Source organism: Uloborus diversus, chromosome 10, assembly GCF_026930045.1.
Source record: "Uloborus diversus isolate 005 chromosome 10, Udiv.v.3.1, whole genome shotgun sequence".
NCBI classification, from domain to species: Eukaryota; Metazoa; Arthropoda; class Arachnida; order Araneae; family Uloboridae; genus Uloborus; species Uloborus diversus.
The window spans coordinates 23137904-23159552 of record NC_072740.1 but is presented as its reverse complement, the minus strand read 5'-3'; the positions used below and the strand labels follow the sequence as shown (position 1 = coordinate 23159552).

General features: G+C 34.4%; 1 protein-coding gene across 1 annotated transcript in view; it reads left to right on the top strand.

Annotated features, from left to right (window-relative positions):
- Positions 1-21649, top strand: part of LOC129231881 (EGFR adapter protein-like) — a 223973-nt gene that overhangs the window by 36678 nt on the left and 165646 nt on the right. The window lies entirely within an intron of this gene.

Sequence of the window (21649 nt, the reverse complement as noted above, 5' to 3'; positions counted from 1 at the left end):
GCCGCGCCAAACCTGATCGGCGCCGTCGTGCAAATGTTTTTTGAGCGCCCTTATGCTCTGGCGTTCGAGAAAAATGTAGTTAACACGTGAAGGGAGGTTTTGTAGACATATAAAATGAAAAAAAAAAAAATTTTTTTTTTTGGCATTTAGTTTATAAAAACATAATGCGTGAATATTTAATTTCGCAATATGGTGCACGTTTTTACTTCATATCTCGAAATTATTCCGAGTTCAGTAGCTCCTCTGATATGCTAATAATGTGCTTCGGAAGAAGAAAATATTTTAATATCTAAGTTAAAGCCACTTTGAATATCTATCTAAATCTCTGAAAGATAAACAATTAACAAAACTTTTATGCCTGTCAAAAGATGACAACAAGAGCAGTAGCGCAACTAGAATTTTTTTTTTTTTTTTTTTGGGGGGGGGGGGGGTGTAAAAATTTCGCTTAAAAATCTCTCGTTTAAATCTCTCTTTTAATAAGAGGGGTCCGGGGTTTCTCCCCGGGAGATTTTTGAAACTTGTAGTTTGAAAACCGCAATTTTAGACCGTCTTTGGTGGTGTTATGGAGGAAAAAGGTACAAGGGGCTTCACGGAAATTTATAGAAGTTGAACCCTTTAAACGTAACTATAGGCCATATTTATTGACGTTAGAATAAGGGAATGAACTCTGGGATTCTACCCGATCGGTTTTTTTTTTATAGACAGAAATCAATTTCTTTTCTTTCCTCCAATTTTTCGAAATTGAACTTCCAAAAACGCAACTGTAGACAACTTTGAAGATTTTTACAAGGAAGGAATTCTGAAGCTTCCCCCTGGAAAAATTTTCAAAATTGAAGTCCTAAAACCCTAAGCAGTATTCTATGGTATTAAGAGAAGTGGTTCAGAGGCTATTCTAACTTAAAGTTTTCGTAAGTCATGTTTGAAGAACCTAATTTTTGATTACATTAAACGAAGGAGGTTCGAAGGGCCATGCTCGAATATTTTCTTAAATTGAAGTCTTAAAAGCGTGATTGTAAGACCATATTTGGTAACATTAGGACTGGCAATCATTCGAAGTTGAAGCTCTAAGAACGCATTTTGAACTGATTTCCGAACGCAGTTTCAAGCAATGTTGTTTCGAATTCGTGAACTTTCGCGAAATTGAAAATCTGGAAACGAAATTTGAGATGGTCCGTAATGTGGGGGGGGGGGGGGTTGGGAGGGGAGAGATTCAGAGGATTAGCATTTTGAAAACTTTCTTTTTTTCAAGCGAACTAGAAAAAAAAATAATAACAAGGAAAAAAGAAAAGAAATAGGACGGAGTGGGAGTAGTTGATCACTTAGCTGAAACTATTGAGAATTTTTAACTCCAAGATTTCTTTTTAAAAGATTAAGTTTTAAAAGAAATTAAAGCTTTACCCCAACATCCTTATTCTTTCCGTATTGAAATCACTTTGCTTTCCAAAAATGCGTCCCCCCCCCCCTTCAATAGTAAATATTTTTGAAAAACATTCAACTAAGCATTCTGTAGGGGAGGGGCACGGGGCGGTGCAACCAGAAGTGTGCCTCTTTCTTTAATTTAATACATAAATAGTTGAAGAAAAATGCTCAACCTTTATTGTGACATTATAGACATAGCGAAATAACATTCAAGGCTCCACATATGAAGAAAAATGCTAATGTATGCATTTATTAGCATCATGTGCTTTCAGTGTAAAAGATTGCGCTTTTGAATAGCATATTTAGACACAACAAGGCAATAATTTTTCCTTTAGATAGGCAGCAAGGAGGACTGCTTGTTTTAATGAGCAGTATAATTTCACTGCTACTTTTATTTAGAAAAGTTAAATTTTATTTTTTTAGTTGGAGATTTTTTCGTCCATTTGGAGCATTTTTGATTGGTAGAGCTCGGCGCCTTTTTGACTCTGGCGCCGTCGTGCGCCGCACGACCTTTCACATAGGGACGGCGCGGCCCTGGCTGGGGTGTTTATGTTTGATGTCTGTGCCATTAAGGAAAAATAAACATACATCCTGGGTTCATGATTTCAGTCACACATTGAATGTGGTGGTTGTTGACGGCCTTCCAGAGCATGACTCATTGCTGACCTCTTCATGGAATTGAAAAATTTCTGGTTTCCTTCAAACTCCCTTGTTACGGAACATATATAACTTATCGTGTCTTAAAACAATCAGTACCAAAGACTCTCTTACCACGAAAAAAAGTTCCTACTTCGGGCTTGCCATATTTCATCCAAAACATGGTGGCACTCTTTTGTTCAAATGTGTACAGGGAGAATTGAAAACAAGGTTCGCAAAAATGCCTGTCCTTACCCTCCCAATAATCAAAAATCTTGCTAGAAGCAATATATTGACTTAAGATGTATATTTTGAAACTATTATGTTTTTAAAACTGTTGGGTTAATAAATTTCTTGTAAATGACTCATTTACATTAATTTCGGGGTAGACCATTTATGTGTGTGTCGATGTGAATAATCAGGGTCACCGAGAGCTTTATTGGGCAAAGTACTGACATGTATCCCCATCATACCTCTACACCCACAACCACCACCTCTTGCTGGCTGTCGTTACCTTTTAATTACATTCCAACAGTCATATTTTTTCTTTTTTTTTTCATAATCAACTTTTTTTGTGCGTCGTCATTGCCGTCAAAGTTTAATGACTTTGTACAAAAAGTTTTCTTTTAAATTTAAACAGAAAAGGCATCTCTGTCTCTCTCTCTCTTAAATTTTATTTTAGAATATATGAGAACATGTATTATATTATAAGGTTACCTTAGTACAAGCGACTGAAATCTATGTTGCAAACTTTTTTTGAACGAAAAAAATGAGCATTCAGTACAATTCAGAAACCCAGCGTCTCAGTTCCAAAGAAAAAAAGTTTTACAGGTAGGTGAGACAGGGGATGGTTGGCTATAGTGACAGATAGACTAATCACTAGTAATTCGCAATTTTCATCAACTAATCACGAGTGTAGGATGCCTCCCCGCAAACTTGTTGTGAGCCGCGACAGTTGCGAGACGTTCCTAAGTGAGATCACATGTTGTGTTTTTGGTCTCGGTAAGTAATATTTTCATTCGTACTTTTTTTGTTATTGTGCCTATAAATCTGTTAGAAACAATGTTGTTCTTATGCAAATTAAAATATAATAGTTCTGTTTTATATAACACAGTATTGCTTCTATGTTAGTGCCAGAGTTTGCATATGATGAGCGGGTAAAATTCAAAATGGCGTCAGGGGCTGGTTGACAAATTTTGTTCGGGGTAGGTAGACTAATGATGATGGTAGGTAGACTAATTGATTGGCGATTTATTACAATAATTCAAGTTACAATTAAGGCTGAAACAGAAAGTATACAAAAAATTAATCTTACTTATTGGTATTTTAGGGTTTCTTTTTTTTTAAATCTTTAAAATAAGACAATTAAAAATTGTTGCACTTATCAAAGTTCTTTGTGAACTGAGAATAGCTCTCAAATTTAAGTTCGTTTATATTAAATAAAAAGTTTCAATCATTTAGTAAGTTTTGGTGTTTCATTTTATACTAATCCTCTTTATTTGCACTAATTACTGCCTACATCAACCTACCCCATGCGTATGGTCAACTTACCCCGGACATGGAGTTGGTTGACCAACCGTCAGGGGTTTATAAATTCGGCTAAATAAGTATTATACTGATGAATATATAGGTCATATTATAGTGTTTTAGGTACCTGAATAGTTCTTTTATCAATAGCAATTGTTGTTTTTGTCATATTAAGTCAAACATTAGAGATATACGAGCTTAAGTCAAAGGTTAGTCAACCATCCCCGGTCTCCCTTATACCCTGAGGAGCCGCCGACAAATAGGTATTTCCATTTTTTAATCAAAATATCTCCAAAACTACAGCAAAGTGCAGAAAAATAGATGGGCTAGGACAAAACATGCTGCACTTAAAAGAAAAGTCCCTCGAACACAATCAAAGAAAAATTTGCGCTTTTAGTAATATAATTTCGATGAACTTCCGGCGAGACTGATCGATAAACTTTCGGTGAGAAAGAACTTCCCCTGATTTTTTTTTTTTTTTTTTTTTTTTTTTTTGAGCTTCACATACTTGCCAACTCTACTGTTTTTGACGGGAGACTTCCGTTTTTTGCTTCCATCTCCCGATTTCCCGTTTTTTACGATTTTCTCCCGTTTTTGCAGTTTTTTCAGTCAATCATCAAAAAGTTTCACTTTTTTCTCAATGGATGGCGCCCTTTTCTAGTCTACCAATGTCAGGGAATAAGAATTTTTCCAATTAATAACTCATTTAGTAAAAATTAATTCTTTAGAAGCTTTCCACATTGCATGTTCAACGAAGCACGTGCTTTGCCGAAAATTGCAGCAGATTTCAATCCTTTTGCATCTTGAAATTATTTCAGTTATTTTGAATGTTTGAAGTTATTTTAACATGTGTGTGTGCTACCCTATGCCTACTTATTTTATATCGTATTTTTATTAGATGTTGATTTCCTTTTTTTTTTTTTTCAGAGTTTAGTAATTTAATTTTTGTAGCTAATTTTCTGGTAGAAACTGAAGAATGTACGAAACTTAAAGCAAATTCACTCCTTACTATTTAGTTTTTCCTTTGCAGTATATTTTTCTTGCTACTACCAATTTGCTTACATATGCAAAAAATCCCAATTTGACTTTAAATTTAGTATTTATGTTATTTAGAAGCATAATTTAATAATTCTGTAGCGAGGATATGTCGATGGTGAATCACCTATATACCTCTAGTAAAATCTCCTGTTTTTTTCCTTCGAAGGTTGGCAAGTATGGCTTCAGTTTCGAGAAACTTTTGGGGAAAGTACCACACCTAACCCTCCACCCAATGTTATGAAAGTTGGTTTAAACTTTCGTTTTTCGCTCCAACTTGGAAAACTTTTTGGGGTTCCCACCTCCAAGCAACATTATTAAAAATAAGTCTAAATTTTCACTTCTAAAAATTGAAATTAGAAAAAAATCATCAAAAAATCCTTCCTCTAACGTCATCAAAGATGCCCTAGGATTGGGTTTTTAGCATTTCAATTTGGAAAAATTTAAGAGGGACAGTCCTTGAATTCCACCCCTTCCCCTAACGTTATGAAAGATGGCCTGCAATCTCTTATTTAGCTGAAACATAAAAGTATTCAGAGAACCCTGTAACATCATTCAAGATAATCTAAACGGTTTCGTTTTTAAGACTTCAGTTTTGAAATATATCCGTCGGAAAACCTTAAATCCTCTTTTTAACAATCATCAAAGGTGGTCTAAAATTGCATTCCTTCATTGTAAAAAAAAATCAAATCTTTTTTGGAATAACGGGAATGTCTCTGGAAGATACAGAATCCTCCCGTCTACAGCAGTTATCCGATATAGTCAAAAAGCTTACTCATTTTTTCAAATAAGTGTTAACGCATGCGCAAAGAGACTGCTAAAAGTACTAGTAAAACTTCGTTATAAATCCGCACCAATGACTAATTTGATGATTCATCCATAAGGATGAGTGTTTTCATTCTCTTGTATTGTTTTTTTTTTTTTTTCTCTCGCAACAAGTCTCGCTAATTTTTATGAATCACAATTATCCTATGTATTCAGAAACGTTTCCGGATTTTTTTTTTCTTGCAGTGTTGGAACTTCAATTTTAAAACATTGCCTAAGAATGGACCCTTAACCACAACTCTCCCCCCCCCCCCCCGTGTCGTCAAAGAGGGCTTGAAATTGCGTTTTTAGTACTTCAGTTGCAAAAATTGGAGTGCCCCCGATCCACTACCCCCAACATCATTAAGGAGAGTCAAAATTTTTATTTCGAATACTTCAATAGCAAGAAATTTTCGAGCGAGAGTCCTCGTAACCCAGTGGTGGCGCCAGGAAATCTCCGAAGTTGGGGGGGGGGGGGGGGGGGGGGGGGGGCAAGTTTTCCCGGACAGAGGTGCATAGCCAAATCTTAGTTTGCAAAGTCCTCTCCCCACAATTTAGGTGATAAAGAAATTAATCATTCAAGCGTCTAACAACACGAATTCCGCATAAAAATTAGAAGCAAAAAATATAAATTTTTAAATAGATAAAATGAAATATGTAGGAAAAAAAATTAAATTTAAAATGAAAAACATGAAACTAGGCTTTTTTGAAAATGCAGGGTCATCTCGAGATCGATAAACTAGAAATGTCTGAGAATTAGAATTTGACAAAAAAACTGAATATGATGTAAAATCATTATAAATGTGTGCTGTACAGAGTTTATGCAGAGCAAGAAACTTAACAACGGGAATTTAGTTGTGAGTGTAATGCTGCACTTACAGAAATTAGGGGGGTCCGTGGGTTCCCCCGCCCCCTGTAAAATTTTCGAAATTGTAACTCTGAAAACGCAATTTTAGATAATCTTCGGTGATTTCATGGAGAGAAGTTTTTGGGTGTTCACTTTTTTAAGAAATTGAAGTACAATAAACGAGATTTTAGTTGATCTGTAATGGTATTTTATAGGGCGTGAGAGTCGAGGTGCACCCCCGAAAAAAAATTCGAAATTAAAGTATCAAGAACGCAATTGTAGGTCATGTTTGGAAACGTTAGGGTGATGGGGTTAGTGACTGATTAAGGTATTGAGGGTCCCTCTTCCTCCCCCCTTTCCGTAATCAAACCTTAAAAAGACACAAATTTACTGGGTGGCAACTCCAGGGCTCAAGGGTATAGCAGTGCTCATCCACGAGCTCCAAATATTTATTTGGGAACGAAGAAACCCATACCTTAAGTAAGCAGAAGAATACCTAACCAATAGAGGTAAAAAATAATACAAAAGAAACTTGAGCCCGATGCCTAGCTTTATATTAAAATGAACTTCGCGGGTCAGAACACGTGTATAGTTAAATTTATTTATATTTTATTTCATTATTTTATTTTCCCGAGATAACTTGGGAAAGCACGAAATGGAAGACAATCAGAAACTAATAAGTTTTACTGGTGCAAAAGCAGAATCAAGAGAAAAAATTGAAAATCTTTTGAAAAGCCTTGCTTGCTAAAACTAGTATTTTAGTTGATAACAAAAAGAAACTGGAGACGGATAAAAACATTTGCGCTAAAAAAAAAAAAAAATTGGAAAAGATGCTAATTTTTACGGTTTTTAATTATTTTCTATGATAATAAAAGTTCTAAAAAGATTAGGCATAGCAGGTGGTGAACGGAGCCGGCGGGCAGCCTGGCATTTGCATTGAATTTAGCAATTGAATAGAATAAAAATAAATCCATGATTTTCATTTTTTCTTTCTTTTGATCAGATAAATAAATAATCATAATAGTTTCATAGGGACCGCCAACATATTTCATTCCTAATTTTTTAAAAATATCATCGTGCAAATCACAGCTGTTTGGAGGAAAATGTGTGGGCCGCCGAAGTATGTTTGAAATAGAAAATAAAAGTTAAAATGTAGTGAGCGAAATTTAAATTTTTGAAATGAATAGTCACACCAGTAGTTCCACGCAGGACTGTGGAGTCAAAAGAAAAATGACCGATTCCGACTTTAAGAATTTTGAAGCCTTCGACTCCGATTGCACAAGAACTGGCAGGGTTGCAGACTTTAAGGGAAAATGATAGACTCCGACTCTTGAATTTTTAAACCTTGGACTCTTGTTTTACTTCGACTCTTGTTAAGTTTTACACTTATAGGTATCTATAAAAATTAAAACATTGAAAATAACTAAACGCGTCTGGTGGACATGTTTTGGCTCTCCTGAAAAGAGCCAATTTTCACATTCATTTGTTCATCATGGTGCCGACGATATTACGCCATAAACCAACTTTTTTGTATCAAAGTGATTAACATTAATTGCACCAATTTCTCTTGTGTAAGTTTTTTTTAATTAACTATTTATCTACATTTTTATTTTAAAAATTTTTTGAGGCACGTTTCATAACTCAAAAATGCATAACCATTAGTTTCAAACTTTTTATTGAACATTCCGGTTGAAATTTGTCATATTTTCAAATTTTAAGTTTTAGTTCACTTCCCAGATCAAGGGGGGGGGGGGGGGGGAATGTAAATTCTATGTCTTACCCAAAATTTCCCTACATGGACCTTTTTTGCAGATCTTCGGAGTCAGAAGGAAAATGGCCGACTCCAACTTCGGAAATTTTAGCGCATTCAACTCTGACTCCTTTACCCTAAAATCAGTTCGACTCCAACACTCACTTCGACCCCCGCAATCACTGACAGTGTTACGGGCAATGAGAGAAAATGACTCCGACTCTTGGAATTTTTAACCTTTGAACTCCGACTCAGACTCCTTCTCTCCAAAATCAGTCCAACTCCGAATCTGCAGCACTGCTTTTTTACATTATTTCAGCACTTGAAAAAAAAGCATATTTAAAAAAAAAATGTTCATAGCTTACAAAAAAAAAACTTAAACAAGATTGACTCTGGTACCAGTCTGTAAGTTGGTTTGATCGATCTCGAAAGAGCAATGTTGACTTTTGAATTTGACTTGGTCCGATCAAATGATTGCAACGGTCTGGGCTAAGCACAGCTATTTGCAAACTTCACTTTAAGTTAGAAACATGAGTTTCGACTACATGATAACATCTGAAAAAATGAAATTTTAAAGCAAAATGTATTTTTTCAATTATTTTTAACATATGATTTATTTATTTATTTAATTTTGCTTTTTCCAGAAGGTTCGTCCCCTCCCCCCTGCCCCAGACATTTTTTTCAGAAAGAACCCAAACCCGATGCATTACCAACCCGGCGTTTATTAATCCAATGATTGCTTAGTTGTGCCAAACCCGATGTTTAGTAAAATATTCTCAATTCTGCTTCATTCCCAGCATAACTCTTATGCAGCCTACAAACAAGATCAATATGAGTTTTTGAGAAAAATGTATTTAAAATGTTAAACATCTATTCGCATTTATTATATTGGTCCAAAGAATTTTTTTTCCTGCGTTTAGCATTTGCCGACAAGACATCATTACACTAAAAAAATAAAACATTATATCAATATTAGTACATTTCCTTGTATGAGGTAAAAGGATCGTTTACTCGTCGATATGCTTTGTAGCAGAATTATCCAACAATAATCAGATAAATTGTAAATAACAATAGTAATAACTTACTTGTAACTTCTGGGTGAAAAAAAAGAGATAATACGGCAGTTACTTACCCAGAGAAGTACTTTAAAAGTCAAAGTCTGCCTGTCCACTTTGGCTTGACAGGCTGAAAATCTCCGACGCATGTTTTCTCTCCGATGCCCCCCCCCCCCCCCCCCACCGATTTTTTTAAGTCATCTCTCGCCTCTTCCCTGGCTATTGTCCTGCGTTACGTAACGTATCTGTCTCGTAACCCAATAACCAAATGATGACGCCTTGTCTGACCGGTAATCACCACTTCTGTTGGCAGGGGCGGCGATGGACACCCTGAGGTGTCAAAACCAGAGCCACCAGCTCATCGGCAAACAGAAATTTCAAGAATGAAAACACCCCACATCCCCCGTAGCTTAATAACTATCCCTTATTTTGTCCCATCTGGACGACGTTAAAGGGGGCTTTTACGGACTCGGGCGGGTGGCAGGGTGGGTGTCCTCAAAAAGGATTGATTTTTTTGTTTCCTTAATTTTTTCTATAAGATACTTCTACTTTTTTTTTTTTTCAAGTTCACATCTGAGAAAATTTTTATCATTTACGATAAACGCCAAAGCAAACATTCCCCGACGAAACACTAAATTTTCCCCGATCCCCGACGGGGGTCAAGTGCCCCCCTGCCCCTCCCTTGGAGCCACGTCTGTGAAACCCAGCCTTTCAACCTAACAATATCAGATGATTTGCCGAAGGAAAAGACAGCCTCTAAATCCCCTTGCCCCTAACATTATCGAATCGCTTAAAAATGCGTTTTTAGAACTTCAATCTCAGAAAATTTCCGGGGTAGCATCCCCGAGAATCCTTCCTCCCCTAACATCACTTAGGATTTCGCTTTCAGGATTTTTATTCTAAAAATTTTCCAGAGCAGCATCGCCGAGTGCCTATCTCCGTAACATAATCGAAAATCTTCTAAAATTGTACGTTAGAGCTTAAATTTAAAAAATTGCAAGGAGAAGTCTTTGAACGTCATCATATCCTCTAAAATAACCAAAGATGGTCTTCAAACAATTTTTAAGACTTAAATTTCGTAAAATTTCCGGGGAGAGGGCCTCCGAACCCCCCTTTCCTTCTCTTAACAATCTTAACATCGCCTTCATAGATCATTTAAAATTGCCATAATTTCGAAACATTCCCTTGGGCATCTGTATCTTCGTATAGTATTACCAATTCTCTTTCTCTGCTTGTATAACGCAATTCTTTTGGTTCTTTCGCTTATGGATCAAATGTAAAATTGGAAGGGGGAAAAAACCCTTTTTTTTTTATTTTTTCCGAAGTGCAGTGTCCTCTTTCAGGCCGGTTCCCAGGGATTATGCCCCTTCTGCCTACTCTCTCTCGGCGCCCCTGTGAATAACGCCACAAACAGCAAATACAGGTATTTCTACCGGCATCCAGAATTAATAACATGCTATTATAGGATAACTAAAACATAGTTCTCTTTGATAGAGAGAAATAAAATATATTTGAGTTTATCTTCCCATTTTGATCTTTGTGACAGTATCAAAACTGGACTCTCCAAGGTAATTTCAGTAACCGTCCTATAGCTAGGGCTAAAGCAGAAATACATGAAATACCCCGTACTCAGTCTTCCTGTGTCTCCAAGGTAAGTTTGATTGTGCTTTTATCTACACAGTCAGGTATTATTTTGCCACAAAGACAAAACCAACAAAGAAGTTGTTTGAATATTGAATATGATAGAATGTCAATGTTGTGTGTGTGTGTGTGTGGTGGCAAAAAGTGGTGAATTTAAAAAATAATAAAATAAGAAGATAGCGGTTTTTTTTTTGCATTAAAAAATTCTTTTACAAAAATTAGCCCTAAAATTTGCACCTATTTCTCAAAATGTTTCAAACAAACAAGCTCGTTTCCTGAAATTGAAGAGAATGCTATTAGAAACGAAACGGAATCTTATTTCGCGGTTCCGGCGGGAGTTGTTGAATTCAATTACAGAATAGCAACATCTTGTACCATGTGGCGCCATCTATATCTGTTATTTTAGTTTAATCGAGTTTTAATTTAAATAGGCGAAGTGGAAAATCTGTCTTTCACATTTAGAATTTTTTTTCTTTGTCAAATAGATATATTTTTTGGGTATGCAAGAGGAAGGATTTTTGGGTTCAAAAATTCTCCGAATTTTTTTAAAACAAGTACCAAAAAAAAAAAAAAAACCTGAAAGAATTATTGTTATTGTTTTTTAATTTCATTAAAAATGAAATCATTTGATCATTTTTTTAAAAATGTAAATATTTTTACTGAAAGAAAAACTGTACAAAATACTGTTGCATCTTCTTTTTGTTTCATCAGTCATCACTGTGAAACATTATGCAACATTTACTTCTTTCAGTTCCTTCCTTATTTACATTTTCATAAATATAAACTAAATGATTTTGTAAGTAATAGATTTGGATATTGTGTGCTTCCAGAAGTAGACTTTAGATATTTTTTGAAAACTGAATCGTCAGAAAAAAATAAATATAAATGAACCACGACAGTTTCCATCGTTGACATTATCGTAATTGTTACTATCATTCATTATTTTTTCCAAAATAAGAAGTCTCTCTGAGTGCAATTTCTTGAATTCCTCAAAGTATATTTGTTTCTATATTCATTTAATGCGTAAATTATCTTCTAAATTTGCTCATGTTAATTCAAATTATCTATTGCTACAAAAAGCAATAAAGTGTACGAATGAAACCAATTTTGGTTGATAGTATAGATTTCACAAGAAATGTTTTTGGTAAAACCCTCCCCGAAACAGAAGTTTAGTTACGACTCAAAATAGAAAATAATAAAACATTTTCTTTTTACGTGATCTGATGTTGAAGCGAAACCAGACTCATTCATAATGCTAGGTGAAATTATTTTTGTAAGTAAAAAAATTGAAACTTGTATTGCATAGCAAAGAAGAAAAAGAAAAAAAAAGAAAATTTATTTGAATTTTGACATTTGGAATTCAAATTATGTTTTTCGCAATCACGTGTGTGCATGTGTATGTAGGCGTGTGTGTTTGTGTCTGTGCGCAGGCATGAGTGTGTGGGTGTGGGTATATGTGTGTATGGGGGTGTGTGGGTAGGTGTGTATGTATGTGAGTAGGTGTGTATGTGTGTGGGTAGTGGGTAGGTGTGTATGTATGTGTGTGTGTGGTGTGTGAGAATGTGTGTTTAGGATATGGACGTAACCTGGACACAGTTTTCGCTACAGGAGCAGCATCGGCAGGGCCGATCGACGGCGGTGCTCCAGAGGGAGGCGGGGGGGGGGAATACAATCGTATAGGAACAGTCAAATGAGAACAATAAGCAATGTGATTGCTCAAAAAAGTTTCTAGAGTACAGACCCACTGCCGAATGCAAATCACAAAATCAACGTACATTTCATTTAGAAAATGTGACGTTTTTAGTTGTCTGTTCTGAAGTAGGGGAAAGGGGGACATATATGTACATTTTTTTTTTTTCATTTTTTGAAAAACTATATAAATTTTTCAGAGAAATATGTATTCATTGTTGAATAGTTGAACTTACTTTTATGTCATGGATTTTTTACAGATTAAAAAAAATATATTTTCTTTACTTTATGGTACTTTTAAAAAAGGTCCTCAATTGTTTACTTGTGCCGCTATAAAAGGGCACACTCGATACGCTTGAACAACTAGAAAGTAGGTAAAGTCAAGTGCAGGCAATCCGTGTAAGTCCAGGGGGTCCCAAAGAGGCGTTACCATAGATGTAAATGTTATAAAAGTAAATGCGAAGCTACTGTATTTAAAAATGTATTAGAATGACAGATTGCGCAGGATAAATCATCATCTTCAATTTTTAAGTCATAAATGTAACTTATTGTATCTACTACTCTTACAGTGCAGTGCTTATTACTACATACTGTACGTACCGTACTGTTTGATTTTTATGTCTCTCTCTCCCATTGATCATTGATTTTGTGCATCGTAACAGTATTATGTTGAATAATGCAATTTTTTTAATAATACGATCAAAATTCAGTTCTTTACGTAAGAAACTGCAATATAGTTAAAACATGGTCAAAAACAGTTTAAAAGGTTTTTAAATGTCTAAAATGATTGGGTACGTATGAAAAAATCATATACACAACACTTTTCTACAACGCGAAATTTCGACTTACGCGAGGAGTCTTGGAACGCATCCCTCGCGTAAGTCGGGATCCGACTGTACTAACAATAGGGAAATGTTGGAATTAAACGCTTTTTTCGAGCTTTTTTTTCAGCGGAATCCAAATAAGCGAAATTGTACAATAAAGCGAGCATACAATAGATGACAAAAATGCAAGATAAATAAAAATAAAATAAAATAAAATAAAAATGAAAAAATTGTAGTTACTGTCCTTAACCTGCCCACGGCAGTACATACCAATTACATTGAAGGGTTTGTAACCCATAATGTGTCTGTTTAAATTGTACAGTAATGTGTCAGGAATATATGATTCTGCTCACTGTCAAATTTTCAAGTTTTGCAGCATCTTCTAAACACAGGATAGGCAAGAAAAAACTTATAAGACTACACAGTATAAAGAATATTTTATTGTGTAAAGATTATTCTTATTGTATATTGCTTTGAAGCTTCATACAGGGCATAATTTATTTCAAAATGATTTTAATTAACTGAAAATATTTTGTGTCTTTTTATTTTTTGTAACTGTTAAAAATACTAAATTGTTGACCACCTATTTAATAACAAAAAATTAAAAAATAAAGAAAATTAAAAATAAATAAATAAATATTTAATAATAATAATAATAATAACAATTAACGATAAATTTACAAACGGAATGAAAAAAATAATAATTATAAATGTTTACAGTTTTTTAACGCTTATGATATCCTATACTAATACAATTGTTACACAGAAGATATGGAAACTGTTTTTACATGCGTTCCAGATGTTATGTTCACAAGTGAGGTTCATCGTCTACCTTAGAACTAACTTGCAAAAATGAGGGTGTTTTAATTTTGTAAAAAAAATTTAAACATCGACACGAATTTACTTGAATGTTCATATAATTGTTTGCAATAATAAAGTTTACCTTATTAGTTTAAAATATGTTTTCATGTGAAGAAAACTGATAAAATTACATACAGCATCTGTTAAAACAAAGTTGTCGTCATCACAGAAATACAAAAAGGCTCGTTGCTGTAAAAGTTCAACCAAGAGGTAGAACAGTTACTGCCGTTACTTAAGAATTTTTCAAGATTTTTGCTTAAAGCTATCAGTAAAGCATTCACCTCGTGTCACATGTGCCTCCGTTTTCCCCTACATGTGCGCGTTGTCGCATCAAATTATTTATTCAACTTCTGGCTAACGCCTGTGTTTTGTAGGTGTGAACCAGGGCTAAGGAATAGGAGTCTTGCTTACTTGGGGTAAAGGAGCCGGAGTCAATAAAAAACATTCCGACGCTAGGCATTATTTTAAAAAAAAAAAAAAAAAACTGGCTTTCTCTCTTTTTTTTTTAAACTGTCGACCAGTTTTTTGATTACTTGAAGAACTCTGTCTAATATGCAATAAGAGCCTTTGAAAACCAGCTGAATTTATTACTTATAATATATATTATTTATACTCATCCTAATACGTTTTATGCCTTCCAGACGCAAATGAAATATGATCCCTGCCGAACCACTTGATCGCGCTTTTTCTAATATAAAACATCGACTCTGAAAATATTACGTAAGAATTGGTTTGACCCCCTCCCCCCCCCCCCCAAAGAAAGGGCTTTAGATTTTCGAGGGGAAGGAGGGGTTAAAGATTTTTCCAATTCCTCCTTCCCCTCGGGATACTTACGTAATTAATGAATGGCCCCTTAACACTATAAAAAGTACCTAATAGTCAGTGAACTACTTCGTAAAAAATGCAAAGTTCAAAATGAGAAAAGTTACCCGTTAGAAAGTTTAATTAAATCTAGAAGTTACAGTAAAGTTAAGCAGACCATTAAAATTTTATGTTTCAATTCTCGAGAGAAACGAAAGTTATGCTTAGCTAATCGTAGAAGAATTTAGACTTGACTAATTGCTCTTTAAAACTGAGGATCTCTTATACCAATGTGTGCAGCTGGTGCACTTGTACTCTATCTCTTTTTATTTGAACCACGTAATATTTTCCCCGCATACTCATGCACTTAACTGTGTCGCATTCTATACAGCAGACACTCATCACTTTAATATCGTAGTAGTCTATGTATAGAACTTCTGAAACTGATTGTAAGCTCCAGTCAGTGATACTTATCTTGGTAAGTCTCTCGTCACAAGTACTGCTAAAAGCTGCTTCTATAAGGTATAAAAAGAAGAAGATCGGGTTACTGTTAGTATTCTTATGTCCTGAAAGATTTTATGTTGGTCTAGATTTTGGTTGATTGGGTAGTGAATATAAAAAAAAAGTGTTTTATCCTTGTTTCATTTTTATCCTCTGAGGTTGGCGTCATCCGGCGAGCCCACTTCCGAGAATTTCTAATTATATTTTACAGCTCTTTTAAGAATTCAAGTGAAAAAAGTTTCAAATCAAATCATTTTGAAATTATCAATGACGGTTGTTTACATTTAACTGTTGCCATTCAACAATAAGTGATAAATTAAAATCCTGTGCTCGTATACTAGCGTTTTATTAACATAGATTGCTCAGTGGTAGAAATATTCTTTTTTTTTTGGAGGGGGGGGGGGGAGGCACCAAGCTAAATTACTTCACTTCTCAAAATAAAGTGGCGTTGAAGTTAACCTGTTCATTTTACTTAACTGAACAAATTAAGTGTTTATAATTGCAGGAATTTTTTTTTATAACTGAGGGTATACAACCATGCACCGTAAGTTTTCAGACATTAAGACATCTGAAACATCTTATTTTTTCTCTTTCGTGCTGAAGTGCACTATTATTGCCCCTTCTTTCCAAGATCGGGTTTCTGAACGATGCATTTATTTAACCTCCTTGCATTGCTGAAACTGAAATGCTGCTTCTCTGACTCATAAATAATCCTTCCTAAGAACTTTGACATATATATATGAATATGTATATATGTTTGGAGTCATTTTTCTCCACCGCTACAAAGCAGAGGACGGTATGTAAGGTGAGTGTCTTAAATAGGGTTTCCGAGCCCGAATCCCGCATGATATTTTGCGGGATTAATCCCGCGGGATTGAGAATAAAATCCCGCAAAGATTTTAAATGCAAACGTTTTCCAACTTTTGCCGCTCATAAAACGAATTTTTTCACAAGCATTGGGTTTGAATGTCCTTCTTCATATTTCTGCAAGAAAGGCAAGAAAAACTTTGTGTCTCGTATGATGAAGGATGGATTTACTATTTAAGAACACAATAATAATAGAGCATATTTTTCTGAGAATGAATAGGTATTCTCATTCGAGGTTTTTGTTTTGATACGTCAGCAATTCAGAAATTGCGTAAAAATAATTAACGTTTTCGAAAATAATCACAAAAATTTTAAATCCAGAAAAATTCGTTTTAGAAAGAATTGAGAAAGTGCATTGCAAATTGCAAAACCTGCTGGAGTACTGAATATAATGTTGGAACGCTTTAGTAAGATTAAGGAAAACACTCAAAAGCTTTTACTTACCAAAAGTGCTCAATATTTTTCTCCGAAGAAGAAAGTGCACAATATGTTTTTCCGAAGATGATCCAATAAAAAACCTATTATTCTGTATGCTCTCTAACCTGCAAAAACTGCCTGCTGACGTCTTTGTCACCATGAAGTGATATTATAAGTGTGGGTGGTACCTTGAAAATTTTGTTGGATGAATCAGCTGATTAATCTGCAATACACGGCACGACTCTAAAAGAGGCGACAGAAACATGGATGAAACACAAGTTGACTTGCAGTAGGTTAAGCGGCTCAAGATTTTGTATATCTCTTTTAAGTGAGAGGTAAAATTAGCGATGTTATCCAAAAACTTTTACCGAGTCTGTGACTTGGTGAAACCAATCAGCGTTCTTTCCCTGCTGTAATGAATCAAATGCACTGATACAATGACTAACTTTTATGCAGCTACAAGGTTGGGTATGGGTATTCTCAATGCAAGTTAAATTGGATACAGCAATGACACAAGTCAAAGAGACATCGTTTTCGTCCGCAATTTGCAGTTCTTGAGCAAAAGCCAAGCATGACTCCCATAAGAAAAGAAAAATCTATTTTAGAAGGTCATGAAGTTTATGCTAAATGTTCACAATTATTTAAACTCTGTAAAAGCAACTGCAGTTAAGCCAAAGCACGCGTTAATCAAGCGCATTATTTTTTGCACAAAAATCCCTTCCCATCTCATACGAAGCAAAGGGCGCACTTTAGCGTACCAAACGATAATTGCTAATTGGACTCTACTATTTGTAGAGACTTTGCTATAACTATACAAATGGTATACGTTTAGTACTATATAAATGGTTTAGGGAGTTCGAGAAAGCTACCAACTCAAGTAAGAAAAGCAGTCTTTCTATAAAAAGCACAACCTTATTGACCTATTTGACATTAAAATTTAACTTTTAGAAGAATAACGTGAATCCCGCGGGATCCTGGGATCCCGCGGGATTGGCTCCTTTCAATCCCGAAATCCCGCGGGACAGAATTTGGCGCGGGATTGGAAACCCTAACTAGTCTCAAAGCATCCGCACATTACTCGTTCAGTTATAGGCTTGCCAGACGTCCCGGTTTTCAGACAAAATCCCAGTGCCCCGGCCGGTTTACTACATGTCCCGGAAAAGAAATAAATTTGATTACTGATGACCAAAAAAGTCTATAAATAATTAACTGGGAAGGATTATCTAGGATAACTACTTTGTCATTTGCAACACTGACTTGAAAAACTACATAATACATCGCGGATTAGTTTGTGAGGATTTTTACAACAAGATTAAAACTAAAAATGACTTTCTAAAAAAGTACCTGCCAATGAAAAGTCTATGTAAATAGTGTTCAATTTTTTGTTCCTCATTCAAAGTGTTTCTTCTTTGTTTTTGCAAAAGAAATGTTCTTTATTGTTTCTACTTTAAAGAAATGTATTTTAATTGGTGCTGAATATAATGAATGAGAAACTTATAATTTTGATTCGCTGCAGAAAAGTGAACCCAGAAAGCAAATTTATTGTTCTTAACCCCCTAAAAGCACGTTTTTTTTTCTTTTAGGAAAAACTGGTATCAAATGATCGAGTTTTGTTTTTGTCTCTGCTTAATGTGATCGCGGTTTGTGTTATCAATCGCTTATTGTTATCGAAATCACTCGGTCCTTATTTTCTCTATCATTTGTGTGCTAAAATTAGCGCTTTGTGTGATCATTACACCGTTTGATATTATCTGTTTTCGAATCAGAGATCCCGAGTTTCTGCTGAAACGAAAAGAAACTGATTCGTCTTATCAAAATTTCGCAGAAAAGTTGACAACGAAACTAAAAAATTATTATAGAAAATCCTTTTGATACTATGTCTCAAAAGTTTGAGTCATGAATGGAAATTGAGCAAAATATCCCTGTAGCTTCCAAGTCAACATAATCATAATTTTTCTAGATTGACAGATGAATGATGGATGGAACTGATGAGTGAGATGATGACATTAAGCGAATACTCATCTTTGAGCATTGGGAGGAAAATGTGTTTATGATCTTTCTTTACTTTTAATTTGCTGTTATAGGGCAGAGTGGCCCAAAGCGTGTAGGTTAATGAAGAATCCTCGAAAGTTGTAATTTTTGGATTTTTATCGCAACAATTTCGGTTTTATTTCCTAAAAGGGTTTGTGAACTTCAAAACAGAAGTGAATTTTGCATTGATTTCAAACGCAATATTTATTTTTTTTTATCAAACATTACAAACACTTGAAAAACCCACTTTGGCCTACCAGGGGGTCTAAAGCGGGTAAGCCGTTCGGGCAAAGCGGGTAAGTTTAACAAACTGTGATTTCATACATTTGTCAATCAAAAATGAAATTATAAATGATTAAATTAATTGACTAGCTAACTGACATTATAAAAATAATATGAAAAGTTAAGCTTATTCAATTTAAATTGAAAATCTAAGTAGGCACATTTGTTTATAAAACATAAAGGAATAACTGATTGCTATCATAAAAAATAGCTTTTTAAAGTTATACTTATTCTATTGAAATAAAAAATCTAAGTCAGCACATGCGTCGAGAAATTATTAATAACTAAGGGAAAAGGGGGTACATGTGATCAATTTTTTTCATTTCTTTATTTTTCAATTTTTCAACGTAAAAGTGTCCCCATGCTTGAATCAACTTTTCATTGTGTCATGGATTTTTTTTGGGGGTTTTTTAAAAAATTATTTCTATACTTTATGGTATTTTTAAAAAAACGTCCTGTTCACATGTGCCCCTATAGGGTGACACATGTGAACCGGCGTGTAGCACATATGAACACGGGTAAAATGCAGGAGAAGCATAATATTTTAAAGGAAAATTCTTCAGTATGAAACATATACCTAAATAGCAAATACGTTGAATGGTTTGTAACCTATACTGCGTCAGTTTCAATTGCACACTAATTGTTCCACTTAGATAATAATCTTTTCTGAATATATAACTGCTCACTATCAAATTATAAAGTCTTGTAGCCTCTTCTGATCACTGAATAGACTAGAAAAAAACTTATATGACTACATAATACAAAGAATTTTTTATTATGTTAGGATTATTCTATATATGTTGCTTTTAAGCTTCATACATGGTTTGATAATGTATTTTAAAATGATTTTGAGCTTCAGTTTTTAATTAAATGAAAATATTTTGTGTATTTTTATTTCCTCTAAGTATGATATAACACTAAATTCTTGATCCACTATTTAGTAACCAAAAAGTTTTAAAAATAAAAATAATGAACATAAATAAATAAATTCTTAATAATATTAATAACAATTAACATTAAATTTACAAACTAATTACAGGAAAATAATAATGATAAATATTTATACATTTTTCAACACTTACAATATCCTGCACTAATAATAATATTACGGAGAGCGGCTATGAGAACTGTTTATTCACTTGTGCCTCTAGATGTTGTGTTCACAAGTGCCCCATCGTCTACTTTATAGCTAACTCGCAAAAATAAAGAATTTTTAATTTGATAAAAAAATTAAACATTGTTATAAATTTATTTGAATGTTCATACAGTGATTCATAATACTTAGGTTTAGCATAGCAGTTAGTTTTGAAAAGGTTTTCATGTGAAAAAGACGGCGATAAATTTTTTTCAACACCTGCTAAAACAAAGTTGCCACCACAGAATCATAAAATAGCTCATTGCCCTAAATGTTTGCCCAAGAAGAACAACTGGTACTGTCCTTAATTTAAAAAAAAAAAAAAAAAACCCTTAAATTAAAAAAAAAGGAGCAAACAAAATAACCATCGTAATTTGTAGGTGGATGGTGTCAGAATAACGTAACATTATTGTCATTAAAAAAATAAACTGGTCTTCGGCAAATCACAAATTACATGCCTTCAGTTTTTTTTAGATATGTATCATTTTTCTTATTTTAATCCTGGTCACGCAATGACGCTTCACTGCTGCTTCGCTTGGACTGATTCATACTCAGGGGTGTTCTCGTAAACACGACATACGCATGCATCGCAGCTTGCACGTCTTGTGGCGGCATACGAATGCCTACCCGCTTTGGTTCACCCTTTCCTATATATGTAAAACCAGCTACAATCATGGTGGAAATACAATCAAATTTAAACCTAGGCTTCAAAATTTTCAAGTAGTTTTACCATATTTTAATATTTTTTTCTCCTCTTGCATGATACTAAATGCACTAAACTTTTTTCGTTACTCTCCTTCAAATAGACCCAAGATTCATTTATTGCAGCAACGTTTTTTAACTTTTCGTCAGAATAATGCTCTTTATGCTATGCGTGTAGAAAGACGACAATCGATGTGTTTTTTGTCTTTAAATTTGAAGCAATGAATGAGGATTTTATTTAGAGTTGACACTGAGCATGTTAACGATATAGCCACAGTCATTTGACTTAGCATTTTCTTTCACCGTGAAAGATCTTACTTTTGTAATATTCAAAGAATTCCCTTTGCTCTTTCTGTACCTAAGTTAAACAATATTTCCGCTTGAAACGATACATTAATGTTATTGATAATATTACATATTTTGAGTTCCGATACAAAATAACCCATGCTTTTTCACAGCGTTTTTAAACACAGCGTTGACTAAATACCTCAAACGCGGGCTAATTTGACCCTTTGACCCAAATTGAGAAAAAAAGATACAACGTTCTGTGCAAACATTCAAGAAGTTGTTTTTAAATTAATTTCGACAATATACTTTAGCACGCAGTGATGTATACCAAGTGCCAAGCAGTTTAATAGCTCTCCACAAGGAGCAACAGTAGTGGTTTTATGTTCCTTGTACTACGTATCTTTATAACCTCTCAAACTTTCACAAGTGGAAACAGTTCTACATCTGCTAAGAGTTTGTTAATTGCCTATTTATGAACATCATTTAGTAATTGATGTAGTAGTATAGCTGCACTTCCCTCTTACGTTAAGGTTTTTA